This window comes from Notothenia rossii, assembly GCF_949606895.1.
Source record: "Notothenia rossii genome assembly, chromosome: 5".
Taxonomy (NCBI): domain Eukaryota; kingdom Metazoa; phylum Chordata; class Actinopteri; order Perciformes; family Nototheniidae; genus Notothenia; species Notothenia rossii.
In genome coordinates, this window is record NC_136903.1 from 48,154,261 (window position 1) to 48,166,379 (window position 12,119).

General features: G+C 41.7%; 2 long non-coding RNA genes across 2 annotated transcripts; one reads left to right on the forward strand and one right to left on the reverse strand.

The window, feature by feature from the left end:
• Positions 1-246: 246 nt before the first annotated feature.
• On the reverse strand, positions 247-1,239 carry LOC307038558. Its single transcript, XR_013808029.1, has 2 exons — positions 1,083-1,239; positions 247-559 (listed from the first exon to the last, which is right to left on the reverse strand). It is a non-coding gene; the product is annotated as an uncharacterized lncRNA (long non-coding RNA).
• A 17-nt stretch (positions 1,240-1,256) lies between these two features.
• LOC307038557 lies at positions 1,257-9,983 on the forward strand. Its single transcript, XR_013808028.1, has 4 exons — positions 1,257-1,959; positions 2,781-3,016; positions 3,388-3,507; positions 3,594-9,983. It is a non-coding gene; the product is annotated as an uncharacterized lncRNA (long non-coding RNA).
• Positions 9,984-12,119: the final 2,136 nt, after the last annotated feature.

Here is a 12,119-nt window from a genome sequence, read left to right on the forward strand (position 1 = left end):
TGATGCTATGAGATTTTAAGACCAGTACACAAAGAAACTACTTTTATTGTAAAAACAGTCAGCTGATGGAATGTACCTATTTCCACATCTACACTCCATCAGCTGATTATTTCTATTTGCCTCGCTTTATGAGCTTCACATCACTTGTGCCTTGTACCGCAGAGTTTGCAACGTCACAAATAAATGGGGCCAATCTTCAGTCAGATGTAATCTAACATTTTCAGTAAGAATAATGGACAAAAGGAGTGCAAATACAAATACAATTTATTGAAATGTGAACCAAAACTTAATCAAACATGTTTTAAATAAAAAGCACATATGGACAGAAGGTGTAAAACTATTAAAGTAAACACATTTAGTCAAATAAAGTGACAGACTAGGCCTGTGCAGTTGGTATCAGCTTTGCCCAGCATGGGCTCCTCCATCAGGCCTGGACCTCCTCACAGAGGAAAGACCCTCAGTCCTCTCCAAACCAACAGACAGGACGTCCATCACACGGAGGTTTCTCCCTGAAGTCTCTGCAGCTTTCTGGACACCACGCTGTCTCAATCCGTCCACACTGAATATGAGAGGGGGAAAATGAAAATAACAAATGCTTTAGACAATAAGAAACATAAAGTTGACTGTTGAGTTGCTAAATGTTTTTAGATTGTCAATACTATTACTGTATAACTAATATATCAGGTTAAGAAGCACACTCAAATAAAGATTGGTCTTTAAATACATGTTGTCTTTTGAATTGTTTGTCTAAAGTCAAGGATCTAGAACTGGTACTTAGTTTTAATGATACAGTCTGGTTATTATGCTGTTTGGAGGAGGCCTCACAGGTAAGAGCACTAACTAGCTACCATCACATGTACCTTAGCTTGACTTAAATGTATTAAACGTATAATTAAGTGATATCAAAATATAAATAACTAATGTCATGCAAACATATTCATATTTGCTTGATTCCAGTGTTGAATTTAGCACAATTGCATACAAACGTTAAGGGATTTTAAGATTCTGAAGTATTATGCTAAAAACTCAATAACTTTATAGTTATATTTATCGTTTTGCTGAATAGTTTCATGTCCGCTTACCTTAGAAATGTAAAATGTCACGGCAGTGTGCAGATGGGGAGCATGTTAGCTTAGCTTGGTAGCTTCAGCTAGCTCTGGAACTTTCAGCTCGGTGGCAGCAGGTCCCGCCTCGGCTCCGCCTCTTTGCCCTTATTTGGAGCAGGCTGGAGAAGGCGGGAGTTGAACTCTGACGTCACTGTCGAGCAGTTAGTGGCCGACTTCATTTACTAAGGGCTTCTCGGCAACTCTGCAGAATCCTATGGGTGACGTCACGGACCCTACTTCCATTTATATATACAGTCTATGGGTAATATACATGTTTTGCATGGAACATAGTCAAGTTAGCTACCTAGCTAGTAGCGAGCATGTTAGTTAGCATTACATTACATTACTTAGCCTTGTCATTTGTATTAGCCTTAACATGAAGTAAACCAAAATGTTAAACAGTAAGAGTAGTCAAGATGGTAAGTATTTTGTGAAACATTTGAAGAGTAGCCTATCGCCCCCTCCACCAGGTGCTAAGGGGGCGGGAGGTAGGCTAACGCCACATTAGCATCAGCGATCTTTTCTACTTAATGCTATCTGCACAAATGGTTAACATTGAACATTAAAAGATCAGGCAGTTCAGGGAGAGTCGAAGGAAGGAAGGCAGGCAGCTTTGCATGACATTCTTCTGGACTTGTTTCATTGTGATGATAGTGAGAGTGAGTCAATCTGTTTGTTGGAAAGACAGTAGTTGAGTGATTACTGAGAGAAAATTATTAAAAGATATAATTATTCAGTGTTGTTACTTTAAAGTGTTGTTACTGACCTTTTTCTCTTTACCTCACCTGTAACTGCTGAGACCCTGAGGAACATGCACACTGGACTGACCTGCTCTGGCAACCTGATTTCCACTGTACGTAATAGTATTTGGTTATGGTATATTATTTATATACATCAAAGGCGCAATGCACCCCCCAGAGACACACATGCATTGAGTGTGATATTTTGCATTGGTCATGTGAAATCATCTTTACATACTAGAAAACTGTAGGAGCGGCAACTTGTTTTGAAATTGAATTTTTAATATCCGATAATAAAGTATACAGTATCAAGTGTAACAATAGAGCGGAAAGCCCACGTGACTTCACAGACATCCTGCTTTCTTGGAAACACCTGCCAAATGTTGTCATTATATGACTTTGCACGTGGACTAGCAACACACATGAATCGCAGGATGCCCGCGATGCCCTTCGGAAGCTTGGCCTGGTCCCGCAACTTGCTGTCAAAATAAATAGCCAAGTAGCAGAACAGCTATTTGCAAGGATGAAAAAAAAAAATTACTTCCTAAACATGGCTTTACCGACAACCCATCTGTTCCTGATGAGGAACATCATCCACCATTACAATGTTCACAAAAACAAACGGCGACTGTACAAAATAAAAAATACTTTTCAAACCGACATATCAATCAACATCCACAACCAGGCAGTGTTGGGTAACTTTTTTAAATGCAGTTTTCCTATGCAATTGTTTTATAAATACAGCATATTATTAGTGACGTTGGGGGGGGGGAAGAGTGATCATATCCTGGCATGTTCTTAATTTAGTTTTTCTGTATGACAGTAGTTTCATAGCATATCATGATTAGGAACTTCTTTCACCAGATGGTTTAGCTTTCTTAAACATCACTGACATATGTATGACTGGTAGAAGCCATCGTCTTGCCCCTGACAGAAGCCATCGTCGTGCCCCGGACAGAAGCCATCGTCGTGCCCCGGACAGAAGCCATCGTCGTGCCCCGGACAGAATCCATCGTCGTGCCCCCGATAGAAGCCATCGGCGGGACCCCGACAGAAGCCATTGCTGTGCCCCTGACAGAAGCCATCGCCTTGCCCCCGACAGAGGTCCTCAGCTATTCGGCAACAACAAAGCCCTGGGAAAAAGACAGGAATCCTATCCAGGACCAACTGGTAAGCTAATTAGTAGAAATATTAATTATTTGTCATAGCACACACCAGTGTTTCCCCTAGGATGGAGTCATAGCAGCGGTGCTATGGCACGTGGGCCCAGCATAATTCGATTGGTTTCTATGTGTCTGCCAGCACAAGAAAGGCTCTTGAGGACTATTACCAGGGCCGGTTCTAGCCAATTTGCTGCCCTAAGCGAGATTTTATAAAGAATAAATGAAAAATCTCTACAAAAGACAAACATACTACAAAAACAGAAGCTTATTGACATAGGTAATATATGTCAAAATGGCTTCAAATGTATTCAGTATTGTATGTATTAGTATGATAATAGTGTGTATTATCTGACTAATAGCTTCTTTTTTTTTTTTAAGCTCAATTACGTGTTGGACACTGCAAGACCTGGATCGGAGATCCTTGTGAAAGAAGGGCACACATGTATCACACAAGAAGAATTCTGGAGCCTGGTGTTGCGAAGAAACATGGATGCTCATGTGAGTACCGGTGGTGAGAAGTTTGTTATAGGAGGTTTTTGTTTTGTTTTGCTTGTTCATTGATGAGTTTTGATTGTGTCTTGTAGATTGGGAATGCCTGCACGAAATGGATTCACGAAGCAGCTCGGCAACACGTATGTAGCGTATATAAAAGACTAAAGCCTAAATTAAGCAGAATAGCTGTAACTATATTCTGTTATACTTTAGTCTACTTTCAAAGTTGTTGTTTTTTCCAATAGGGCAAAGACATTTATATAGAGGACATGTACATTGTTCCTACTGTTGGGGCAGAATCTCTGCTACGCGCCGTTCCTCTATGAGTTTGTTTTTAAAAGAAGGAAAAGTCAAAGCAGCCAGGATAAGGGTTAAACAATAATCTGCTTTAATGGTAGAACATACAATACATCACAAAACAATTCAAAAGGGGCCCCCCTTTGGGTGCCCCTGCTCTGGTCCTCTCGCTGGGAGAGGTCTTACCATCTTGGCCAGCATGAAGAAAAGAAGAGAGTGAACCAAAGGAAAACACAGGCTTTCATACTAAAAACACAGGAGGAGGTGTGTGGGTGCTTTCCCCCAGAGGTCATCTCATTGGAAGAGACCAACACATGGCCTGTCGTACCCAATCAGCGCGACACAGCAGAAGAAACCCGGAAACAAAAAGTCTCTTTTAGTTTGACGAAAACCAGATACCTTTTGGTGTCTGGAACGAACCTGCTCTAAACAACAAGTTTCCTTATCTTATTTCACATCTTGCAGCCAGCACACACACATCCCCTTTATGGCTCTTTGTCCCTGTGGCCATCTTCCCCCCCCTCAGGTTACCACACACAAGTTACAAATATGTTTTAAGATATAGTTGTTATAGTTGGCTAAATATACGTAATACATGTAAATTACTTTCATATCAATAATAACGAGGAACACATTACCTGTGCTCTTAAGCAGTATTAGAGATGCTTTTCAAATAGTCAAACTTCACACAGGCCCAATATAGAGAACACACTCATTTGTCCTGCAGCCTTTCCAGCCATTTGAGGTATTGTTCACATCTTTACTTCAAATAAAAGGTTTCACATTGCATATTTCCAGCTTTCTTTACACATACTGTTATTATTAATACAAAGTAATTAACCACACACATCTATTTAAAACAAGTAGATTTCCCTGATAATTGACATGCTGAAAATGTTAAGAAGAATGTCTCCTCCCCCAGCTCTTCCAATCTACTGGAATGCAGAACTGCTCTCTTTTCATACAGAGTAATAAAACATGTTTTAGCTAACCACTGCACAAATGTTATAGCAATTCAGTACCCACACATGAAAGAACAAAAACAGAGGTATAGTTGAACAGTAATCACGCAGCACATATATTTACTGCAATGAAAACACACACACAACTGCCCTAACCATGTGTAACGCACCCTCTTTTTTACGATGGAAACATTCCAAAGATTTGGAGCTATCCCCAAATAAGGATGTCCCCTGCTCACATCCCTCTCTAAACACAAAGACTTCACCTCAATATATTGGGGAGGAAAAATGTAATTTTTCCCTTCAAATTTAACACACCTGAATATATATAAGGTGACATTAAAATGAATATACCAGATTGAACTTTCCTGCCATAACACGTTACTTTAATACTTCAAATAATTCAAATAATACTTCAATTCCCCCTTTTGGTCTCGCCCCACGAGACCAACTCACATAAGACATTTGAAACACAACTACTGTCATTCTTTGCTATTGTGTCTGTCCCCCTTCATTAAACCTTTGGGAACGGAACACAACTTTTCATGTCAGTGAAGGAACTATCAGAGTGGTTGCCTGAGTGCCAGAGAGCAGCATCCTTGCGTGTTGTTGAATCCTCAGGGCCCCCCTCCCCCTCAAAGGAATACGCCAACAAGGGCAGCTGATAGGGAGGGGGAGATGCGGCCTTTCCTTCAAAGGTGGAACTGATTAATCTGATCAGAGAGAAGTAGACTCCTCTGCTTTCTCGTGATGTCCCCCAGACTGCTGACGGCGACTTCTGGGCCGTCTGCTGTAGGGATGTCCGCGAGGTCCTTCTCCTCCAGTCCGCTGATGACAGCTTCCTAGTCGTCTGCTGTAGGGATGTCCTCGTTGACGATAGCCAGGTCCGTCCTGATGTGTCTGGGTCCTTCCAGGGGATTTCCTCGCCGCACACTGGCTCCAGTAGTACCAGATGACCCCCTTTGCTCCTCGGCGGACGGCATGAGATGTCCTCTGGGTCACTCAGTAGAGGCCGGAGAACCTGGGGTTGAGCCACGTAGGCCTGATGACCTTCAGCCAGACGAACTCCGCTGTGTCGGCCTCCTGCTCCTCGGGTCCCCCTTTTGGCGTCAGGAACCTGTGTGCAGAAATCTGATACCCACCCCTCAAGTCTACGCTCAGGGCTCCTGGGCGCTCAGGTGTTTGAACCACCACTGGTAGGCCGCTTAGAGCCTGTTGGTGGGGTGTCTTAAAACAACAGCTGTCTGTGAACAGGTTTTCTAAATTAGTTGCAGACCTCCTATCTGCCAGTGACGCTTCAGAATCCTAAAACTTGGCCTGTGTCAACAAAATAAACCCCAACATCTTCAGGTGAACTAAATAACATATTTCAATAGTTCTGAATTTCTGACAAGCATCTGTGTTATTTTTAAAGGAAATCCTTGAGATCCTATTTAAAATATAAATATAATATGAACTGCTAATGTCTCTGGTAAAGAAACACACCAATGTAATGGATTAAAAACAACTAAAATCATGATACTGACAAAGTGAATGAATTCCTGGTGAGACTGCTTCCACCTGTCACTGCTTAGATATTATCAAGCTGAAAAAATGAATACAAAAATCCAACATACTCTCATCAAATGTCTTTCTATTATGAATTTAAATTAAATGTATCCCCATAATGTTACCTCAATAAAGTCTATGGCTTTTACTTCTTTACCAGGCTAGTTACAAGATGTTGTCTAAATTAAATCTCATTACATTACTATGTTTTAGCTTAACTGTAATATGTTCTTTCTACAGTTCAAACCTCAGTTACTTTAATACCTGTTGAAATATTACAACATTGTTTCCTCATCACAGGTCAACTTCTCTGGTATTCCCTTCTGGAATGACATCTCTCGCAGTAGCCCCTTGGCCACTGATTCTGCATCTGTGTTACCTGTTATAACTCAATCAATATTAGAAACATGTCAACATTCATCAAACAGTATCTTATCCCCAGATATGGAGCAGGTTCAATCTAAAACTGTCAATCCATGGTCAGATTGAACATCTGAGTTGGGGTGGCAGGTTTCTTCCAGTCCCTAAATGAAAAAATCCCACAGGTCTCACACAGAGACACCAAACAAGCTGCATTGGTCACACATGCAGCCCAGGGGAGAAGGGAGAGAGAGACTGCAGCCTTCCTCAGGTCCTTTATGGAGGCCCTGATTGGGGATTGGGGGCTGTTGTGTTCAAAATTCCAGGAAAGACAGACAACTTCTAAGTTTAACTATGTATTAAAAGAGAGCAAAATATATACATGTATATCACTTGGCCAAGGACTCCGTCACAGAAATCACAGGCAGCAAAGCTGTAATCTGTAACCACTATTTCCGGAAAAGAGCCTCAAACTTCGTGCGACAATACATTTTATTACACAGGGCGTTGCCTGTACATTTATGATTGGTCAAGAATAGATGAAGAGATACCTCGGTTTAGACTTGATTCTCTTTGGTTGGTGCACAGACTCAAACAGAGTCTCTTGGCAACACGATCCTCCAATTAGCATTCGGCCGGCTGGCGAAGTCCCTCCCTACTCTGTCTCTATTCTAGTCATTTGTTTTTGCTTAAGTTTCTACAGATATAGTGGGAAACTTTCATAATGCTGCTTCCTAGTTATGCGTGGGTGCGAAGCTCACCCACAACTCAATGCCGGAGCGATGTCCTGTTTATAAATAACTCTGTATTCTTCCAGTGTCTGCACCTGATCTTGCTACTCTGTTATTGCAGGCTAAAACTTTCTTATGAGACTTTTCCCTTCGTTTTCATATCCAATCCATCAAACCTTGGGATTGGTGATTTTGTCTATTTATTCCAAAGTCACATCAGCATAAAATGAGCACAATAAGCTTATAATGTAGTAATAAGAATCAGTCTTTCTAATGTTAAATACAAATAGACTCCACAAATCCTTTTACACCTTTAAAGGTGTGAATCTAATCTACGTCTATTTCCTTTTCCTCCTTGTTTTCCAATTCGTGGCATGGGGCTTTCTGGATCGGGATCAAGGCCCATGGGGGAATGTCAGTGAGGGGGATTACTCCAAGGAGTATTTGTTTTGGGTCCAGAGATTCTAATTCTTCCTCTGGTTCACTGTCATCATTCTCTGCCAACAAGGGCATTTGATAAGGGGGCAAGACATTAGATCCAGTTTGTCTGGCCATGACGGTGGTTATTAATCTCTCAGTCAGAGTGCGGATACAAGGGATGCAACAACATCCACACATCACTAATATTACTATCCCTATGGTCAATGAGATGCAAACTGACATTACCAGTGTTTTCCACTTCCCAAAGTATTTTTCCCACATATCTCCAAACATTTAGTCTATTCCTGCATTCTCAGCCAGTTCTATACTGAGGGAAGTTAACCGAGCTAGGGCTTTGGTTACAGACCCATCTGGGGCGTTGTTATTGGGGATGAACGTCCAACACATAGCTTGAAACAGCTTACATACTCCACCCTCCTTTGCCAGAAACATATCTAGTGCCATTCTATTCTGCCAAGCCATTAGGCTAGTTGCATCCAATTGAGCAGAGTCTGTTTTTTCGGAATCTGGAAACTGCTTTTGCACCATAATGGGTCCAGCACTCCCACCGTTGATCCATTGCTAATTTTGTGGTAACAGTCATATTCTCCTATGTATGGGCTGAACGGTGGGGGTTTAGCAAATTTGGGGTACGCTGGGAACTGTAATGCAATACTGGCGCATTCCGCTGGTGTTTTCCATTTGGGTCATGCATCCCTATCATGCATGCATGCATGTCCTTGGGGGTCCCTGGCCTTGGTTAGTGGGAAGGGTGTTGTGCCCAGTCTTGGTCTTGCAGTGGCACAAGCCGCACAGTCTTAGGGATGGGTACCGAGCCCCAGTATTAAACGGGCCCCGGGACTGAATTATTAAAGACCGTGGTACCGTTAAGCTCCGACGTTAACGGTCTTTTTATCGGTACTGGAGACATGTAAAAAATATGTATATGTATTATTGCTACACAAACATTATATTACAGTTTTAGTGTTGCCAACTCCGTTTCTAATATGCAAAAAGCGTGCAGAATGCGTCTTTTTAGTATTTTCGATCTTTCCAACCCAGGCGAGAGATCTCTCTACCCCGCCTGCTTTCGAGGGGGTGGGGCAGTGTACACACACGCAGCTGCTACATGCAGCAACACACACACACACACACGGAGGAGATGGCGGAGAGCACGCGCTCCGAGGTGTGGTTAAACTTTACCCGTCTCGATGTGGACAATGCTCGTTGCCAAAAGTGCTATAAGAGTTTAGCATGTAAGGGCGCATAAGCAATTTGTCTAAACATTTAGCAAAAGTGCACCACATTCAGAGGGAGAAATGCACCGGGTTCGACTGTCTTTCTAGTAGCTCTGTAGCCCCATCCACGAGTAACTTTTCTGTTACGCCCCTGATAAAAGGGAAGAATTTTGACAAGAGTCAAAGTTAGGTTTCATTCTCCAGTACTTTACTTGAGTCAGTCAACAAATGCAACACCTTTCAATAGCACATACAACTTGGCTATTAACACTGTATTTCAATCATGAAACTTCTTAATTACAACAATATAATTGATAAGATTATATAATTGACAACATATTACATATAACTGTGTGCATACACAATACACAAGATGGCGGCAAATGCAACACCTTTCAATAGCACATACAACTTGGCTATTAACACTGTATTTCAATCACGAGACTCCTTAATTACCACAATATCATTGATAAGATAATTGACAACATAGCAGAACCCTCACTGAATTATTTAACTAAAATATAAAGACAATATATTACATATAACTGTGTGCATACACAATACACAAGATGGCGGCAAATGCGCGCCACGCAGTGTTTGTTCATGTAACCATGTAGACGTTACCACACACATTCTCGGCTATCACACACATCAGCCCAAGCTGATAAAACGTAATAATAACACACTCAATATTTCACACAACCACTTTAAACCACTCCTTACACATGTTATGTTATAGTTGGGCCCAATTTGTTATGGTTTTGTACTAACTATCTACATACCTGATAAAAGGGAAGAATTTCGACAAGAGTCAAAGTTAGGTTTCATTCTCCGGTACTTTACTCGAGTGAGGAAAGTGCCACGAAACCCGGAGACAAGAGCAATCGATCTCCGTCTCCCAGATCAAGGCCATCTAGTCAATCACAGTTTAAACGTCTCCAAAACGAACACAAACAAGCGCAGACAGAATACCTTCTCATCCTTTCCAAACATCCTACAATTAAACTGCATTAACAAAGGTCAAAGGTAACAGTTAAAATACTGTCAATGTTACGAAAACAATCTATTACACACTCCCCTGCTAAATTTGATGTCGTTCCGACATCTCAAAATCTATAAACTAAAGGTTTTAAACCTGAAATGTTCAATTTGGTCTTAAGTTGTGTCAATAAAGTGATCAATTTTGGCATGAACACAATAAATCTACTGAACTACTGTTTCTGTTTGTGTCAAACGGTCTCAGTCCTACCATTCTCTATAATACACTGTCCATGTCTGTTTTATGCCTAGTATCCCTGCACATATAATGGTTGGGAAACTTGAAATGGATTTGTCCACATTGTCACTGGTGGAACTTCCCTCAATAAACTTGGTTGATACTGGCAAAGCATTGCATTAGCATGTGCTGCACTATAGCAGGTTGGAGTCCCAAGTTGATCATAAGTGAAGAATCTAGGGGCTCGCCTTTCCCTCCTTGGTAGATCATCTCTTTGCTCCCTTTCATCTCCACCTGAATCTGAGTATGGGGATGTTGGGTTCTCATTCTGTGCTTTCTCAACAGGTTGAACATCTCCACACTCAAAATTTTCCTCTGGCAGCACATCTTCTTCCTGTGTATCAGACTCTTGTGCGTTTGTTATAGGCATCTCTTTAACCACAGGCTCATCTGTACTCAACACTGGTGTGTTCTGTTCAGCACCATCTTGTGTGTTAGACTTCTCCATGGTTACATCAATAAAGGGCATTTGAGAATGTTCTACTGGCTTGTAGCAGTACTCAAATTCCTCTTCGTTATCTTCCTGTTCCTGAGCTGTGTCTTCAGCAGCTGTCTCTGTCATCCTTCTTTCATTATTTTGCTTAGACACTGTCTTTGGCTGAATTTCCAGGGGTAAGTGATCACAAGGTAGCAACAGATTGCGATGCATTATTCTCGATCTTCCTCTTCCCTGCTCAGGTATGATTTCATAAACTGGAATGTCTTCTCCGACCTGGCGGATTACATAGTGGATGTTCTCTTCCCAATGGTTACAAAGCTTTCCAGTGCCTCCTCTCGGTGTCAGGTTTCGAACAAAGACACGATCACCGGGGTACAGCATGGAGCTTCTCACTTTTCCATCATAATGTCTTTTACTTCTTTCTCTTGACTTCTTTGCATTCTCCTACACTATTTCGTACGCGTCTTGCATCTCCCTTTTCAATTTCTCCAAGTATGTTCGATGGTGTACTTTTCCTGTTTCAGATGTTAGACCAAACAGTAGGTCAATGGGTAACCTTGGGGATTTTCCAAACAGAAGGTAAAAAGGGGAGAAGCCTGTTACCTCACAACGTGTGCAGTTGTATGCATAGATCAGCTTGTTTAACGATTCCTTCCAATTTTTCTTCTGTTTATCATTAAGTGTCTTTAACATCTGTAGCAGTGTTCGATTGAAACGCTCAACTTGCCCATTTCCTTGAGGATGATATGGTGTTGTTCGCGACCCAAGTACACCACAGTTCTTTTTCAGCTGGGCAAAAAGCTGTTTCTCAAATTTGCCGCCTTGGTCGTGATGTTTACGTGTTGGTAGACCAAACTTGAGAGCATAATTATTAAATATGCGATCAGCAACAGTTTTGCCAGACTTGGAAGTGGTGGCGTAAGCCTGGGCGAAACGAGTGAAATGGTCAACGATCACCAGTATGTACTCATAGCCGCCGCTGCATTTGTCCAAATGAAGAAAGTCTATTGACACCAGTTCAAAGGGTTGAGTAGTGACAATGCTTGTGAGAGGTGCACGTGATTCTTTGCATGGTGTTTTTTGCTTAAGGCAAGTACAAGTCCTCACTACATAGTGTTCAATTTATTTTTGCATGTATGGCCAAAATAATCTTTCTCCAATCAGTGATGTTGTACGATCAATGCCTTGATGGCCCATCTCATCATGCATCTCTTTCAGTGCAGTGATTGTATGCCTCTCAGGTAATACAAGCTGTGTTTTGTTAACTGTCTTCCTGCGAAGAATGCCATGGTCGTCGATATGGAGTCTTTCCCATTCGCGGAGAAGGCACTTGCTTTGTTTACTCAA